Source organism: Camelus ferus, chromosome 19, assembly GCF_009834535.1.
Source record: "Camelus ferus isolate YT-003-E chromosome 19, BCGSAC_Cfer_1.0, whole genome shotgun sequence".
Classification (NCBI taxonomy): Eukaryota; Metazoa; Chordata; class Mammalia; order Artiodactyla; family Camelidae; genus Camelus; species Camelus ferus.
Window position 1 is genome coordinate 6,271,960 of NC_045714.1, and position 6,359 is coordinate 6,278,318.

Genomic DNA, 6,359 nt, shown 5'->3' on the forward strand with positions numbered 1-6,359 from the left:
GCCCTTTACACAGACCTCAGAGGAGGTGACATTTGCATTCAGCCCTGAACAAGGACAGGGAGCCCATCTTTGGAAGATCAGGGAAGAGCGCTTTCCTGGTGGCTGGAACAGCAAAGGCAATGACCCTGCAGCAGGAGGGAGGGAGGTGTGTTTGAGGAACAGCAGAGACAGCAGAGAGGGTGTTGGGGAGGGTGTGTTGGAAAGGAGGTCCGCCTGGCTGTGTGGGCTTTGTGGTCAGGTGGTGCCTGGAGTGCACTTGGAGGAACACAGCTCTCTGTGCTGGGTCAGGCCCTGCCTTCCTCTCCCTTCTGAAAATTAGCATTTGTATCCTTTTTCCTTGCTTATTATCTCTCTGGCCACCAGACATCAGGCTCCATCAGGGCCGGGACTATGTGCTATCAGCATCTCCCACACTGCCTGGCACAGACAGACCATGCTTCTACGCTGGTTTTTGGAGGAATGCTCAGGACAATTCTATGGGACAGATTCAATCGTCCCTGTGAGACAGGACTTTACAAACACCACAAGATAAAGGTGTAGAGCAGGAGTTCTCAAACTTCTTAGGCATCCGAATTCTCTGGAAGGCTTTTTAAAACCCAGATGGTTGGCCCCACCTCCTGAATTTCTGTTTCAGGGGGTATTGACTGGGGCCCTTCAAACAAGTTCTCTGCTGATGCTGCTGGTCTGGCCATCATCACACTGAGAACGGCTGATGTTGAAGACTTGAGACTCAACCCCGCCGGGTCTGACTTCAAAGTTCATGTGAGCTGCTGCCAGATCCACGGGGGTGGGACTCAAGCCTTGCTTCCTATTGTGTTGGGTCAGCTGGACCTTATGAGCACCCCTGGGAGGGGCTGTTCCAGGGGGATGGGCGTAGCAGAACACTGTGTGCCTGAGTCAAATGTCAGGGTGACCTGTGGACAGAGGACCCCGAAACACTGGTGGAGATCTCAGTCGAGACAATTCCTCCCACTCCCCCCCCACGTACACAGACTCGCTTGCTGTGTCCAGGAGTTAAATCACTGCCTGATCTTATCCCTGACTTGTGCTAAACTATGTCCAATAAAATTCTTTTAAATCCTTTTAAGGAATTCCCTCTGCAGTTCCTCCCTCCCTTTAGAGCCTTCCAGATTTTCAGCTCGTCTCTTCTTATCTCCATTTTCCTCCTGAGAAGCCTTCCTTCTCAAGCTGTTGTGTGGAAATGGATGTTGCTGATGCCCATGAGAGTTTCCTGAAAAGATGGAAACAGTCTGTTTGCTGCGCACCTACTAGGTGCCAGGCAGGTTGCTGGGTGATGTGTAGATGTCAGAGGCACCAAATGGGCCAGTTGGCGGGCTCTGGCTCACCAAGCTCTTTTATTTGGCTCTGCTGGGTTAAAATTTTTTAAAAAAATTTTGAAAGAGTTGGCCAACTTTTAAAATTTGGGGAATTTCACATACATTTTTTTCTTTGGAAACACCGGGAGACTGACTGACACCCCTCACATGGGCGGAGTGCTGATGCTAGGTTGTGTCTCACCCTTTGTCTGTGGTTTGCCCTTCAGCCCCCCATCATGTCATGTAAGTTACCGTCGTACTTCCGGAAGCACGAGCTGCTGACTTCTGGTCTCGGTAAATTTTCTTGGGCCACACAGTAAATGGCAAAGCTGGATCTGAATCCAGGCCTGGCTGACCTCAAAGCCAAGCCTGTCACCGGAAAACAAGCTGCTAATAGTATTTGGGGGCAGGAGGAAGATGTGGTGTCACTGGCCCTAAGGAAATCCCTTAAAAGGGATTTACTGTCATCGGTTTAAGAATATGCCTTCCTTTCTATTCATAACCCACTGTCAGTAAGTCATAAAGTTCTGGGTTGTTTTTCCATGGTCCCAAGGGTTATCCAGAGCTGTCCAAACTTTTAAATCCATCCTGCCCCTTGAGATGAAAGGCTTAGATTTGCAAGACAACTGATTAGAGTTAGGACGGGGGCGGGGGGGCCCTTGCAGGGGGTGGGGTCTTCTCCCTTAGCTGTCCTGGCAGGGCGTCCAACTGGGGTGTCCCTGGTGCATGGCTTGTTGTAGGAAAAGTACTACTTCAAGAGTCAGGATGGTGACGGGGGGGACGTTCACCTGTCACCTCCTCCAGCACTCTTTCTTCTGTGCCTCAGACACCCCCAAGCAAGCCGCCTCCCTCTTCCGGGAGGGATCTTCCCATAAATTTCCACGCAAATGTTCCTTCGTGTCTCAGTCAGCTGTCACCTCGGGACTCCTAGTGCAGAGGGGGAGGTTGAGGCATGCAAGGGTACAACTTAAGTCTTTTTTTTTAAGTTGCTATTTTGCTTATCATGGATTTGTTTTGCGCTAATATTGATTCTTAAAAAAATGTTGCTTTACAACATTATTTATCTTGATGACTGAGCTTTTTTGGCACCTCCTTAAATTTTGCACCCCAGGGGAGTGCCCTACCTGCCTCACCCAGGTCCCAGGCGTGTTCCTAGTCTAGAGTGCTCTGGAATGGGAGTCAGGAGACCTGGGTTCTGGGCCAGCCTGTGCCACTAGACTAGCCACGTGACTGGATGGCAGGCCCCCCTGGTCCTTCACCATCTATCTGGGGAAGGGATGAAAACGACAAGTTAGTTTATTTTAATTTGTGTATTAGTTCTAGAATGACCCAAGACTCCCACTAGAGCTTGGCTAGGTCATGCATTGTGTCCATCTCCTGGGGGCTTTGTGGTGTTTTAAGCCTCACTGACTCTGGTTGCCATGGGATGTCACTGTCCTTTTCCTGACACCCCATATGAGGTGTCTCTCTGTGCAAAGACCAGATCTGCATGGCTGCGGCGTGCACTGAGCACTGATGCCTTTGCTCACTTTCCCCGAGGGAGTTGTTCAGTTCTGGAAGAGTGGGCGTGCACCCTATTCTTTGACGTCTTGCTTCTTATTCTTTGGTTTCATTCATTGGATCATGCGACACACATTCATTAAAGACCTTCTCTTTGCCAAGCACTGAGCAAGCACTCGGGATACGAAAGACACATTTCCAGCTTTAGAAGAGCTTCTGTTCGAGTGAAGGATCCTGCACGTGAGCACATCCACGTGGAGCAAAGTCTGTGTGGGTTAGAGGCTTCCAGCTAAGGCCGCTCTGGGCACCATTCTTTTTCCTGGGAGGACCCTGCCCCCCCCCCACCCCGGTGCTACCTCAAGTGCCAGCAGCCAGAGCAGTGTACGGTCCCCTTCCTAATAGGTCCTCTCAAGGGAGTGCTGCAGGGTTAGTTTTGCATCCACACTTGAACGGGCAGAGCTCTGAGTTAGAGCTTTCTGTTCCTTCTGACTCCTCATCTCCTCCCTCCCTCCTCTGGATTGTGGTTTGTTCTTCAGTTTTTCTTGGCCTCACAGCTTCCAAAGCCTTTATCAACTAATAGGCACTCCGCTTGGAGCTTAATTAAGATCTGTCTCGAGTTCCTTGGTTGCTTTAGCCGGCCAGAATGTTCTGCTTCTTGCAGGGAGAGGGCACTAGCCTGGCAGTCAGGAACAGCTGGGAGGGCTCTGCCCTGCAACACAGTGCGTGCAAACAGATGTATCTTGCCAGGACTTCCGTGTTTTAAAAAGAATGAATTATGTGCCAATATTTGAAAATCAGATCTCCCATAAAAATTTGGGTTTCTGGATTCCCTTGAAAACTAAAAGATGTGCCAATCCTGGACCTACCTTCCTCCCTGGCAGAAACTGACTAGAGCTGGTAGCAGTTTCTTCCTCTAGATGGGATGTGGGTTCTCTAGTTTGCCGCAGTCCTCACTCCTCCTTGATGTCTAACACGGGGCGCCCTTTACTCATCTGCTTTTCCTTCTGGGCCCCTATAGGCATTTGAGATTTTAACCTTTGTTTTCAACTATTTTTCTCTAAGAGGAGAGACAGCTCATCAGAGCGCTATGCCCTGGCAGAGGCTTAGCAAGGCTCGCAGGGAGGCTGGGTGTCATTGCTAAAGATTGTGGGGAGATGGGGGAGGGGATAGTCAGGAGGTTGTTGACTATGATCCCAGTTGGTAGAGTCTTAGCATCAATTAACTTAGATGGTACTAGTACATATAGGGACATATTTAATATGACTATAAAATAATTAAAAAATTAAAATAAACTAACTTATGGAGAGCACTCACAAAGTGCCAGAAACTGTTCCCAGATTTTACACTTAATTCTCACAGTAACCCTGTGTGGCCAGTACTATTGTGTCCTCCGTTTTAGAGACAAGGGACCTGAGACCCAGGTTAGTGACTTCTCAGCCAGGAAACAAGAAGCTGTGATTGTGGTGCTGGCAGAATTATCCCGGAACCTCAAGCTTAGCAGGACTGGAGGTGCCGGCAGATGATGGGTTTTTTACATCGTTGTCTTCTCTGTGTTGTCTCACTTCCTGGGATTGGAGCCTGCTGCTCTCCTGCTCAGAGTCTGTCAGCTTTGAGGCTGTCTTTCCCTGGCACAGGGTTGGAGTTAGCCAGCCCCGCGGCCTGTGGCTGTGGCCGTTTGATCTGGAGACACGCAGGAATATCAGGCTTTAGCAGGAGGGGGACGGGGTGGGGGTGGGGCAAGAAGGCAGTGGCCCTGCCAGCCTGGACCAGGTCCCCTCAGATGGCCCACAGATCCCAGGAACGCAGGCCCCACCTGCCAGCCCCTGGGCATGAGCTCATTCCCCCAGTGTCCCCACATCTGAGGTCACCACCCTCAGCATCCGTCTTGCTGCAGTGGAAGATTTTCGTACCCTTGTCGTTACTTTGCATTGCTTCTGGGCTGCGTTCCCTCTTATTTCATTTTCATCTGAAATCCTGAGCTCACCCTCAGAGCTGACGGGGACCATTTATTTCCAAGGCTACAGCCAGTCGGAGGGCAGCCGACAGCTAAGCGGAGTACCCTGGGTTTTTGCCACCTTGTTTTGTTCCTGTAGACAGGGACGGGAGACAGGAGAACATCTTCATTTTGCAACAGCAAAGCTGTCAGAGCCTTAGAACCTTGACTCTTATCCCCTCTCCCTGAGAGGGCACTGCGCTGGAGGACTCTGTCCCTCCATCTTTTGTCTTGACCCAAAACCTTGGAGAACACAGTGTGTGCTTTGCAAGTGTCTTGTCAAGTGCCCCTGGAGCGTCCTAGTTGGCTCCAAGAGACGGTGTTGTCAGACCTTCTCTCATTGTTCAGATAGTAAAACAAAGCCCAGAGAGGGCAAGAGATTTGTGGGGGGTTGCACAGCAAGTGAGTGGCTGAGCAAGGCTGACAGGCTCCAGCTCTTTTATATTATACCAGCCACCCTCTTTGGAATCTCAGAAGGACAAGCCTCAAGAGATCCCTTCCCTATGCACCAACCATCTGGAAGGCTCTACAGCCAGCCCTTCATGAGGCTGCTCCTCCTCTGTCATTTTTAGCTCAGTTGTTTCCTCCTCAGAGAAGCTGCTTCTGATGTCTTCTTTTAAAGGAACCCCTCTGTCCCCATCTCATCCTTTCACATCGTCTATTTTCTGCATCCTCAGATAGGTACCCCAGATGACCTATCAGAGTTTCATTTACATTTGTATTGTCCTTCCCCCAGAATGCAAGCTCCCTGGGGGCAGGGACCAAGCCTAGTGTCTGTTTTATTGACATGCTCTCTCAAGCACCTGGCACACGTAACTCTATCTAGAAGGAAGAAATAAACCTATCCAGGTGGTTTTCTGGGACTTCAAATGATCCTTAGGCAAAGAAGCAGTTTTTGGTAAACAGTGAAAATTTGAATGTCTGTGAAATCGCTTTCATTTGCTTTAGGTAAGATTTTATTTGTGGAAACAAAGCCCATTCCTAAAAGTGCTTTGCGGTCATACGGTGCCTCTAGCCGCACTTTAACTTGTTCATCTGACACTGTCTGCTGAACTCCGTGTCAGTGCCACGCCCCGTGGAAGGTTCTGGGTGTGCAGAGGCGAGGAGAAGCCTGGGTTCTCCAGGATTCTTCTCAAATTGGTTTCACCACAAAGGAGAAGCTATTGGTTTCCTTGGTTGAAAAGGCGAGGGTTTGGTCTGCCTGACTCCAAAGCCCATGTTCTTTAAAACCCACTTAAAAAATTATGGTGTAATTTACATACAGTGAAATGTGAAGATGGTTAATGTGTGGTTTGATTCATTTTGACAAATGCATGTACCTGTATAACTCCTGCACCTGTCAAGGTACAGAGCCCTTCCATGACCCCAGAAGTTCCCTCCTAGCCCTGCAACCTCAGGGGCAACCGTTGTTTCAAGTTCTTTCACCACATTAGCTTTGCGTCTCCTGGAATTTCCTGTGCGTGGAATCTTATCCAGTGGACTCTTTTGGGTCTGCCTTCTTTGGCTCAGCAGAAAGTTCAGTGCTCAACTTTGAACTTTGCGTGTTGTTG